We start from the raw sequence: 12,735 nt of genomic DNA, 5'->3' as shown, positions 1-12,735 counted from the left end.
TAACAAGCCCACAACTAACATTATACTCAGTGGGGAAAAGCTTTCAGGTCTCAGCTAATTTCAGGAACAAGACAAGGATGCCCACTCTTACCACTATTATTCAACATAGTACTAGAACTCCTAGCCATAGCAATCAAATAAGTAAAAGAAATAAAGACATTGAAATTGGTAAGAAAGAAGTAAAACATCCCAGATGACATAATACTAGATATAGAAAACCCTAAAGACTCTACCAAAAAGCCTTTAGAACTAATAAATTAGTTCAATGAAGTTGTGGAATACAACTATGTATATACTGATATATATCTATATCAGTATATAGATGTCTGTTGTTTATTTAGATACTGATAATAAAAAAATCAGAAAGGAAAATTTAGAAAACAATTCTGCTTACATTTGCATCAAAAAGAATAAAATACCTAGGAATAAATATAACAAACATTAAAGACCTATATTACAAAAACCATAAGACATTGAGGAAGAAGTTGAAGATGGCATAAATAAATGCAAAGATATACCATGTTCACAGAATGGAAGAATACTGTTAAAGTGTCCATACTACCCAAAGCAATGTACATATTCAATGCAATCCCAATCAAAATACCAATTATCATATGGTTTCACTTATTTGTGGAGCATAAAAATAGCATGGAGGACATGGGGAGTTAGACAGGAGAAGGGAGTTGGGGGAAATTGGAAGGGGAGGTGAACCATGAGAGACTATGGACTCTGAAAATCAATCTGAGGGATTTGAAGGGGCGAGGGGTGGGAGGTTGGGGGAGCCAGGTCATGGGTATTATAGAGGGCATGGATTGCATGGAGCACTGAGTGTGGTGAAAAAATAATGAATACTGTTATGCTGAAAATAAATAGAAAATAAATTTTAAAAAATACCAATAGTATTTTTCAAAGAATGAGAACAAAAAATCCTAAAATTTGTATGGAGCCACAAAAGACCCTGAATAGTCAAAGCAATCTGGAGAAAGAATAAAGCTAGAGATCTCACAATCTCAGGTTTCAAAATATATTACAAAACTATAGAAATCAAAACAGTATAGTACTGGCACAAAAATAGACACATAAATCAATGGTGTATATTTAAGACCCAGAAATAAATCCATACTTACACGATCGATTAATCTACAGGAAGCGAGAAAATACAATGGGAGAAAAAAGTCTCTTCAGTAAATGGTGTTCAGAAAACCGGACATCTACATTCAAAAGAATGAAACTGGACAACTTCCTTACACTATACACAAAGATACACACACACACACACACACACACATATACTGGGGGCATGTGGCAGTTCTACACAGAACACTCACCTGGACTCAATGTTTGTCCTGTTGCAGTATTGGTCATGAGTCTTCTGTTCATTGCTTCTGTATTTATGTTGCACATTTAGGGCAAGTACACTCATTCATAGATTTGGCTACATCCATCTATCTGTCATATGAAGAAGAAGGAAAAAAAACATATCTTGGAACAAAAGCATAGTGATTTTCTCTTTGTGAGATAGAAATATTCTATAAGCTTATTGTTTTACAAGAAACTTAAGAATTGACTCTAGGGAATCAATTTTTTTCTATGACTAATAAACTTTTTAATTGATTAAAAACATATATATATATTATTTGTATTATATATATACATATATGTGTATATATATATATATATATATATATATATATAATATAAGACCTGAAACCATAGAACTCCTAAAAGAAAACATAGGTGGAAATTGCTTGGAAGTCAACCTTAGGAATATTTTTTTGGATATGTCTCCCAAGCAAGAGAAACAAAAGCAAAAGTAAACAGCTTGGACTACATCAAACTAAAAAGCTTTTTTACAACAAAGGAAACTATCAACAAAATGAAAAGCAATGTACTGAACAGCAGAGGATATTTGCAAATGATATATCCAGTAAGAACTCAATATTCAAAATATATAAAGAACTCATACAACTCAACACCAAAAAACTAAACGATCTAATTAAAAAACTGGTCAAGGGACACGATGAGACATTTTTCCAAAGGAGACATACAGATGGCCAACAGACATATGAAAAGATGTTCAACATCACTAACCATCAGGGAAATTTAACTCAAAACCATGATGAGATACTACCTCACACCAGTCAGAATGGCTACTATTAAAAGATAAGATCTCTGTTCTAATCTTGATTATTTCTCTTTCTTTGTGCGGAGTTGGTTTGATTTTTTGTTGATTCTCCAGTTATTTAAGGTGTAGAGACAGCTGCTGTATTCTGTATTTTTCAATTTTTTTGAGGGAAGCTTGGATGGCTATGTATTTCCCCCTTAGGACCACCTTTGCTGTATCCCATAGGTTTCGGACTGAAGTGTCTTCTTTCTCACTGGTTTCCATGAATTGTTTAAGTTCTTCTTTGATCTCCTGGTTGATCGAAGCATTCTTAAGCAAGGTGGACTTTAGCTTTCAGGTGTTGGAGTTCCTTCCGAACTTTTCTTTGTGATTGAGCTCCAGTTTCAAAGCATTGTGATCTGAGAATATGCAGGGAATAATCTCAGTCTTTTGGTATCTGTTGAGTCCTGATTTGTGACCCAGTATGTGGTCTATTTTTGAGAAGGTTCCATGTGCACTTGAGAAGAATGATTATTCTGTTGTTTTAGGGTGGAATGTTCTGTATATATCTATGAGGTCCATCTGGTCCAATGTGTCATTCAATGCTCTTGTTTCTTTATTGATTTTCTGCTTCGATGATCTGTTTATTTCTGAGAGAGGTGTGTCAAGATCTCCTACTATTAATGTATTCATATCAATATGACTCTTTATCTTGATTAACAGTTTTCTTATGTAATTGGTTGCTCCCATATTGGGGGCATAGATATTTACAATTGTTAGATCATCTTGGTGGATAGTCCCTTTAAGAATTATGTAGTGTCCTTCTGTATCTCTGACTACAGTCTTTAGTTTAAAATCTAATTTATCTGATATGAGAATCGCTATCCCGGCCTTCTTTTGACACCCTTGGCATGGAAGATGCTTCTCCATCCCTTCACTTTCAGTCTGGGTGTATCTTTAGGTTCAAATAAAAAAAAAAGATAAGAAATAACAAGAGAGAGACCATTTCTCAAGATATATAGGAGATGGCTCTGAAGACTCTAGCCTTTGCTGTATAGTGACTATGGGTAATTACTTGAAGTGGTGGAGTTTTCCAAGGTTCTTGGTCCTGGGAGAAATGATTTTCATTTACATTTTTTATTTGGCTGGTGATAATGGCTGTATAGTGTTGGCCTTCTTGCTCTTTTAGGCTTTCTTGAAGAGATGGTAATTGTTAGGATATTTTTCTCCTGTACTCCCTTGAAGGGCCCTTTTTACCTGTATGTTGTTTTCATCTAGAAAGGTAACAGGGTCAATGCAGAAGGGCACTGATTTAGGGGGAAAGGATGGGGACTGGGTGGAAAGGCAGGCTTTAGGAGGAGGGGTACAAGATGATAAGTGTATTTGTGCCAAACAGTGGTAGGCAGGAAACTTGGCAGTTGTGGGTGTAACCAATGGGGAAAAATAGAGAAGAAGAATGAGGAGAATGGGTAAGGTCATTTGACCTTGTCACCATTTCTAGACATGGGTTGACAGAGGTTTTCACTTTCTTCCTCCTTTTGGTGCTTGGGGTTGGTTGTTCTGTGGTAGGTGCCTATAGTTTCCTCTTATCATAGCCATCTTAAAACCTCTCAGTGATATACCCCAGGGCTCCTGACCTTACATATGCCCCTTCTTGGTCAGTGATGATTCATATTTTAGGCTTTATTTGATCAGCAAGTCTCTGAGCCAAGGGTAGTCTTGAGGTGGTTTACACACCAAAGCATCATCCTGACTCCTCCATTGGTTGTATGTATGTGGGATGTTGGGCAGGTCAAAATTCTCTGGTTGAAAAAAGGGAGCCTAAAGAACCTTCCTCAATTGAACTGCCAGGTTTTTTCATCTGTCTAGATTCAATTCTCATGGGTCACACTTTAGGGAGAGGTATCTTCTCCAAGCCATTCTCTATGGCAAACCCTATTCCATGGTTCATTCTACTGTCTCTTGCTCTTCATCATTACCTATTATTTTGGATTATCTCACCCAAAATCCATCAAAGCTAATGTGGCTTTATTTAAGAATCAGTGGAGATGTGAATCACTGCAGTTACCTTCTACAAATTTTCTTTATGTGCCTTGAACACCGTTCACATCGTGACTACTATCTGGCAACTTTTCCATCCAATTCCTTTCCCCAAATGTCCATGTAGATCTCTTTGGTATTATCACTTCCACTCTAAAATCACTCACTTCAGGCTGTCAAGATTCTACTGAATATATTTGCAACACTGAGCATACTACTTTCATAAGTAATGAGTAGTGTTCATCTCAGAATGTGTAGTAGATTGAATAGTGCCCCCCCCAACATATGTCCATGTCCTAATCCCAAAAACTTATGAATATTACTTTATATAGTAAAAGAGTATTACTTTATGTGCCAAAATATGTAAATAAGATATGGATCCTGAGAGGAAGAATTTATCCTGGATTATTCATGTGGGCCTGCATACAATCATATGCATTCTTATAAGAGAGAGGAAAGGGAATTTTGATAGAAACACACTAGAGAAAAGGCAATGTGAAGATGGACCAGAGAGCAATGTGGCAACAAGGGAAGAAGTGCCAAGGCAAGCTAGCAGCCACCATGATCTAGAAGAGGCAAGGAATAAATACGTCTAATAGAAACATCAGAGGACATACATCCCTGTTAACACCTTGAATTCACAGTTCTGGTCTCTAGAATTATCAGAGAAAATATTTGTGATGTTTCAATCCACAAAGGTTGTGACAATTTATTACAGCAGCCATAGGAAATTAATACAAAAATCATAGTTGTCAGACTTGGCTTTTTTTAGTACTGGACAGATGAGGAATATATACATACACTGCAAGTTTTGCTAGGTGATCACATGCAGCAATTTACAACTGAAGACTGATGAGTACTCCTAGGGATTAACCCAGAGGTGTGTGAGCCTTGTGTGCAAAGTTTTTCTAAGCACATATTCTCAAACAAGAAGTACTTCTCTCATTTTACTTTACCTCTGACCTCTGGCACTATTATTATTGTACCTCCCTGGAGCTTACTCATAGATGGGACATTCATGGAAGTCATTTTTATGAATAGCTAACAACAAACTTCTACTTTCTTGGAGAAAATTTTGTATTCAGGTCCTGTTCATCCAGCTCCCTATGAAAAGGGTCTCTCAATCAGAATTTTAGCCATGAAAAAGAGGGGTCATTGGGTTGACCACAGGCCTATGTTCCTAATCAGTTAACAGTTTATGCCAGGCTGAGAGGCTCACCTGTGCACATAATCTTTTGGCTTAGCAAGATTTCCCGGGGTTTCCTATGGAGCATTCACTTCCTGACATCCACTGGTTGCTTTCTTACCCAGTATTCACACTAGCAGTGGAGAATATATATCAGGAGTTTTTCATTTGTTGATACACATAGACTTTGTGAGTTATTCCACACGATACATTAATTTGTGTATTAAGCTCATGTTTTGAGTGAAGAAATGCATTGGAGTCCTGAAATAACACACATCACAAGAAGATATGACCCCTAACCCTAAAGAAATTCTGACTGAGTAGATGTGAGAAGTCTTGGAGGTATATCCTACCTAATGTAGGCTCAGAAATTGGCCTTGTGGGCTTCCCTCTTCCAGTCCTCTGTTCCTATGTTACTGTTTCCTGGTCTTGGACTTATGCCCTTTTCATTATATTTTATAAAATTTTAATTCCATTATAGTAAACATACTGTATACTAGTTTCAGGTATAAAATATGGTGATTCAATGCTTCCATATAACCGTTGGTGTTCATCAAGATCAGTGTTCTTCAACTCCATAGCTCCATCCATGTCTATGCAAATGACAAGATTCAATTCTTTTTTAATGCCTGAGAAATTATCCATTGTATACATATAACACTTCTTTATCCCTTCATCAGTTGAGGGACACTTGGGCTATTTGGTTATTGTAGATAATGGTGCTATAAACATCGGAGTACATGTATTCTTTGAATTAGTATTTTTGTAAATCCTTGTGTAAATACCTAGTAGTGCAATTATTGGATCATAGGGTAGTTCTATTTTTAACTTTTTGAGGAATCTCCATATTGCTTTCCACAGTGGCTGCACCAGTTTGCTTTCCTACTAACAGTGCAACAGGATTCCCCTTTCTCCACATCCCTGCCAAAATCTTTTGTTTCTTTCTTTTTTTTTTTAAATTAACATACAATGTATTATTTGCTTCAGGGGTACAGGTCTGTGAATCATCAGTCTTACACAATTCACAGCACTCACCATAGCACATACCCTCCCCAATGTCCATAACCCAGCCACACTATCCCTCCCCTTCAACCTCAGGAACCCTCAGTTTGTTTCCTGAGATTAAGAGTCTCTAATGCAAAACCTGTTGTTTCTTCTGTTGTTGATTTTAGCCATTCTGACAGCTGCATTTATCTGATAATAAGGATCTTTTCATGTGTCTGTTGACACCTATATGTCTTCTTTGGAAAAATATCTTTTTGTGTCTTCTGCCCATTTTTAATTAGGATTACTCTTCTCTGGGGCATTGTGTTTTATAAGTTCTTTATGTATTTTAGATACTGACCATTTATCAGAAATGTCATTTGCAAATCTCTTCTCCCATTCCATAGATTGCTTTTAATTTTGTTCTTTCCTTCACTATGCAGAAGCTTTTTATTTTGATGAAGCTCCAATAGTTTATTTTTGCTTTTATTTCCCTTGCCTCCGGAGACATATCTAGAAAGAAGTTTCTATGGCTGATGTCAAAGAAGTTACTACATATGTTCTGTTCAAAGATTTTCATGATTTCGAGTCTCACATTTAGGTTTTTTGATCCATTTGGAATTTATTTTTGTGTATGGTGTAAGAAAGTCCAGTTTCACTCGTTTGCATGTTGCTGTCCAGTTTTCTCAATACCATTTGTTGAAGAGGCTGGTTTTTCTCCCATTGAATATTCTTTCCAGCTTTGTTGAAGATTAGTTAACCATATAGTTGTGTGTTCATTTCTGGATTTTCTCTTCTGTTCTATTGATCTTTGTGTCCATTTTTGTGCTAGTATCATACTGTTTTTATTACTACAGCTTTGTAATATAACTCAAATTCCAGAATTGTGATACCTCAGCTTTGCTTTTCTTTTTCAACATTCCTTTGACAATTCGGGGTCTTCTCAGGTTCCATACAAATTTTAGAATTGTTTGTTCCAGCTCTGTGAAAAATGCTGTTGATATTAGGATAAGGATTGCATTAAATGTGCAGATTGCTTTGGGTAGCATAGACATTTTAACAATATTTCTTCTTCCAATCCATGAGAATAGAATGTCTTTCTAATTCTTTCTGTCATCTAATTTCTTTCATTAGAGTTTTATAATTTTCAGAGTATAGATCTTTCACCTCTTTGGTTAGGTTTATTCCTAAGTATCTTATTGTTGTTGGTACAATTCTAAATGGGATTGATTCCTTAATGTCTTTCTTCTGCTTCATTATTGGTGTATAGAAATGCAACAGATTTCTATACATTGATTTTTTTTTTCTTATGACTTTGCTTAATTCATTTATCAGCTCTAACAGTTTTTTGGTGGTGTATTTCAGGTTTTCTATATACAGTATAATGTCACCAGCAAATAGCAAAAGTTTTACTTCTTTGTTGATTTGGATGTCTTTTATTTATTTCTGTTTGTTGTCTTATTGCTGTGGGTAGGACTTACAGTACTATGTTGAATAAACATGGTGAGAGTGGGCATCCCTTTCTTGTTCCTGACCACAGAGGAAAGTTCTCAGTCTTTTGCCATTGAGGATGATACTGGTGGTAGATTTTTTTTAATATGGCCTTTAATATGTTGAGGTGTGTTCCCTCTAAACCTACTTTGTTGAGGGTTTTTATCATGAATGGATGTTGTATTCTGTCAAATGTTTTTTCTGCATTTTGAAATGATTATTTTGTTCCTATCTTTGCTTTAATTAATGTGATGTATCAGGTTGATTGATTTGTGAATATTGAACCACGTGGCAACCCAGGAATAAATCCCATTTGATTGTGGTGAGTGATTTTTTTTAAATGTACTGTTGAATTTGGTTTGCTTGTATCTTATTGAGAATTTTTGCCTCTTTGTTCATCAGGGATATTGGCCTGTACTTCTCTTCTATAGGGGTGTCTTTATCTGGTTTTGGTATCAGGGTAATGCTAGCCTCAGAGAATGAGTTTGGAAGTTTTCCTTCCCTTTCTATTCTTTGGAATAGTTTGAAAAGAATAGATATTAACTCTTCCTTAAATGTTTGGTAGAATTCACCTTGGAAGTCATCTGGTCCTAGACTTTTGTTTATTGGGAGTTTTGTTATTACTGATTCAATTCTGTTGCTGCTAATAAGTTTGTTCAGATTTTCTGTTTCTTCCTGGTTCAGTTCGAGAGGTTATATATTTCTAGAAATTTATCAATTTCTTCTAGTTATCCAATTTTTGACATATAATTTTTCATATTATTATATTATATTATTATATTATATTATATTATATCATAATATTATAATCTTTTGTATTTCTGTGGTGTTGTTATTTCTCCTCTTTAATTTCTGATTTTGTTTGACTCCTGTCTCTCTCTCTTTCACTCTTTTTGGTCAGCCTCGTTAAATGTTTATTAATTTTGTTGATCTTTATACAGAACCAGATCCTGGTTTCATTGATCTGTTCTATTGTGGTTTTAGTTTTTATTTAATTTGGCTCTTCTCCAATCTTTATTATTTCCTTCCTTCTACTGGTTTTGGGTTCTGTTTGTACTTCTTTTCCTAGCTCCTTTTGTTGTAAGACTAAGTCATTTATATGTGATTTTTCTTGCTTAAGGTAAGCCTGCATTGATATAAACTTCTGTCTTAGAATAACATTTGCTGCACCCCAAAGATTTTGGACCATAGTGTTTTCATTTTTAGTTTTCTCCATGTATTTTTTTAATTTCCTTTTTGATTTGATTGTTAAGTAGCATGTTATTTAACATCCATGTATTTGTATTTTCAGATTTTTTCTTGTGTTTAATTTCTAATTTCATAGAATTTTGGTCAGAAAAGATGCATAGTATGGCTTCAATCTTTTCTTTTTTAATTTTTTGAGACTTGATTTGTGTCCTAATAATGATCTATCCTGGAGAATTTTCCATGTGCACTTGAAAAGTATATATCCCACTTTTTCAGGATGGAAAGTTCTGAATATATCTGTTAGATCCATCTGGTCCAATGTGTCATTCAAAGCCATTTCTTTCTAATTGATTTTCTGGTTCAATGATCTATCCATTGATGTATGTGAGGTATTAAAATCCCCTACTGTTATTGTATTGCTATCAGTTACTTCCTTTATGTTAATTACTAACTACCTTATGTATTTGGTTGCTCCCATGTTGCCTTCATAAATATTTATAATTATTATATCTTATTGTTGGATTATTCCCTTTATGATTATGTTGTGTCCTTGTTTCTTGCTATAGTCTTTGTTTTAAAGTCTACTTTTTCTGGTATCAGTATTGTTTCCTTGACTTCCTTTTCATTTCCACTTGCATGAAAAGTTCTTTTCCATCCTCTCACTTTTAATTTGCCAGTGTCTTTACATCTGAAATGAGTCTTCTGTAGGGAGCATATAGGTAGATCTTGCTTTTTTATCCATTCTGTCACCCTATGTCTTTTGATAGGAGTGTTTAGTCCATTTACATTCAAAGTATTTATTGATAGGTATGTTGCTATTGCCATTTTGTTACTTTTTTATGGTTGTTTTTATAGGTCTTCTCTGTTCCTTTCTTTCTCTCTTCTCTCATGATTTGCTGGCTTTATTTAGTGATATACTTCAATTCCTTTCTCTTTTTTTGGCATATATATTACTGGCTTATGGTTATCATTAATTTTGTATATAATATATTCTGCATATAGCAGTATATATTAAATATATAATATGTATTATATATTAAGTTGAATTATATATTAAGGTCACTTAATTTGGAACCCATTTTTTACTTAACCCCACCCACAGTTTAGGTACTATGATGTCATACCTTTTATTTTATAAATTCCCTCAACTGGTTTTTATAGATCTACTTAATTTTACGACTTTTGTACTTTTTTTTTTTTTACCCATGATCTTTCCTTTTTGCTCAAAGAGTCCTTTAACATCTCTTGTAGGGATGGTTTAGTGGTCAAGAACTTCTTTTTTGTTTGTTTGTTTTGTTTTTATATATAATTTTTTATTTTTTTAATAAACATGTATTTTTTTTATCCCCAGGGGTACAGGTCTGTGAATCGCCAGGTTTACACACTTCACAGCACTCACCAAAGCACATACCCTCCCCAATGTCCATAACCCCACCCCCTTCTTCCCACTCCCTTCCCCCCAGCAACCCTCAGTTTGTTTTGTGAGATTAAGAGTCACTTATGGTTTGTCTCCCTCCCAATCCCAGCTTGTTTCACTTATTCTTCTCCCACCCCCTTAAGCCCCCATGTTGCATCACCACTTCCTCATATCAGGGAGATCATATGATAGTTGTCATTCTCTGCTTGACTTATTTCACTAAGCATGATACGCTCTAGTTCCATCCATGTTGTCGCAAATGGCAAGATTTCATTTCTTTTGATGGCTGCATAGTATTCCATTGTGTATATATACCACATCTTCTTGATCCATTCATCTGTTGATGGACATCTAGGTTCTTTCCATAGTTTGGCTATTGTGGACATTGCTGCTATAAACATTCGGGTGCATGTGCCCCTTTGGATCACTACGTTTGTATCTTTAGGGTAAATACCCAGTAGTGCAATTACTGGGTCATAGGGTAGTTCTATTTTCAACATTTTGAGGAACCTCCATGTTGTTTTCCAGAGTGGTTGCACCAGCTTGCATTCCCACCAACAGTGTAGGAGGGTTCCCCTTTCTCCGCATCCTCGCCAGCATCTGCCATTTCCTGACTTGTTTATTTTAGCCATTCTAACTGGTGTGAGGTGATATCTCATTGTGGTTTTGATTTGTATTTCCCTGATGCTGAGTGATATGGAGCACTTTTTCATGTGTCTGTTGGCCATCTGGATTTCTTTGCAGAAAAGAAGTTCAGACATGAACTTCTTTTTTTGTATGAAAAACTCTCTCTCTTTCTATTCTTAATGATAGCCTTGCTAGATAGGTTGCTAGATAGACTACTTTGGCTGCAGATTTTTTCCTTTCAGCACTTTGAATACATCATGCCACTTTCTTCTGACCTGAAAATTTTCACTGAAAAATCAGCTGAAAGCCTTATGGAGATTCTCTTTTTTTAAACTATTTTCTTTTCTCTTGCTAATTAAAAAATCCTCTCTTTATCACTACTTTTTCCCATTTTAATTACTATCTGTCTTGGTGGTGACCTCCTTGGGTTGATTTTTTTGTGGGGCTCTATGTGCTCCTGGATTTCTATTTCCTTCCTCAGATTTAGTAAATTTTCAGCTATAATCTCTTCAAGTAAATTTTCTGCCCCTTTTCTTTCTCTTACCCTTCTGAAATTCTTATAATGTGTATGCTATTATGCTTGATGTTGCTGAATTCCTTTAATTTATTCCCATTTTTTAAAACCTTTTTTTTTTAAAAGATTTTGTTTATTTATTTGACAGACAGAGATCACAAGTAGGCAGAGAGGCAGGCAGAGAGAGAGGAGGAAGCAGGCTCCCTGCTGAGCAGAGAACCCGATGTGGGGCTCCATCCCAGGACCCCAGGACCATGACTGAGCCAAAGGCAGAGGCTTTAGCCCACTGAGCCACCCAGGTGCCCCACTTACTCTCTTTTTTAATTTTTCTCTCTCTCTTGTTCAGGTTGATTACTTTCCATTAATCTATCATTTAAGTCACTGATCTACTCTTCTGATTCCTAGTCTACTCTGTATTCCCTCAAGTGTATTTTCCATTTCAGTTATTGATTTCTTCAGCTCTTATTGGTACTTTAACTTTTCTATCTCATTTTTAAGGGTCTTGAGGTCCTCTGCTCTTTTCTCAATTCCAGTGAATATATTAATGACTATTACCTTAATTTCTCTATCAGGCATATTTCTTTTTTTTTTAATAAACATATATTTTTATCCCCAGGGGTACAGGTCTGTGAATCACCAGGTTTACACACTTCACAGCACTCACCAAAGCACATACCCTCCCCAATGTCCATAATCCCACCCCCTTCTCCCAAACCCCTTCCCCCCAGCAACCCTCAGTTTGTTTTGTGAGATTAAGAGTCACTTATGGTTTGTCTCCCTCCCAATCCCATCTTGTTTCATTTCTTCTTCTCCTACCCACTTAAGCACCCATGTTGCATCACCACTTCTTCATATCAGGGAGATCATATGATAGTTGTCTTTCTCTGCTTGACTTATTTCGCTAAGCATGATACGCTCTAGTTCCATCCATGTTGTCGCAAATGGCAAGATTTCATTTCTTTTGATGGCTGCATAGGATTCCATTGTGTATATATACCACATCTTCTTGATCCATTCATCTGTTGATGGACATCTAGGTTCTTTCCATAGTTTGGCTATTGTGGACATTGCTGCTATAAACATTCGGGTGCATGTGCCCCTTTGGATCACTACGTTTGTATCTTTAGGGTAAATACCCAGTAGTGCAATTGCTGGGTCATAGGGCAGTTCTATTTTCAACATTT

This window comes from Mustela putorius, unplaced genomic scaffold (assembly GCF_011764305.1).
Source record: "Mustela putorius furo isolate JIRA1106 unplaced genomic scaffold, ASM1176430v1.1 tig00003899_pilon_pilon_pilon, whole genome shotgun sequence".
NCBI lineage: Eukaryota > Metazoa > Chordata > Mammalia > Carnivora > Mustelidae > Mustela > Mustela putorius.
The sequence above is the reverse complement of the archived record's forward strand: the minus strand, read 5'-3'. Positions refer to the sequence as shown.